The sequence below is a fragment of the Etheostoma spectabile genome, chromosome 5, assembly GCF_008692095.1.
Source record: "Etheostoma spectabile isolate EspeVRDwgs_2016 chromosome 5, UIUC_Espe_1.0, whole genome shotgun sequence".
NCBI classification, from domain to species: Eukaryota; Metazoa; Chordata; class Actinopteri; order Perciformes; family Percidae; genus Etheostoma; species Etheostoma spectabile.
Genome location: NC_045737.1, coordinates 38470501 through 38470742, shown reverse-complemented (window position 1 = coordinate 38470742; position 242 = coordinate 38470501).

The following is a 242-nucleotide window of genomic DNA, read 5'->3' as shown; positions in this document are numbered from 1 at the left end:
GGGTCAAAATATTAAATAAAAATTATATTAAAACATTTGAGTTGCTTTTTTTTGTCCACCAGAGGTCCCTGTTGCACTTCACATTTAATTTAATTTACACTGTGCATTTAGTAAACATTTAGTCTCTTTTGTCTGTTTTTCAGGTAAATTCTCATTCATTTACCATCTGTAAAACTGAGTTTCTCCACAAAGAATCATGAAAATCCAACACTTTACGTCTTGTTTTTGCAATAAATAAGCTC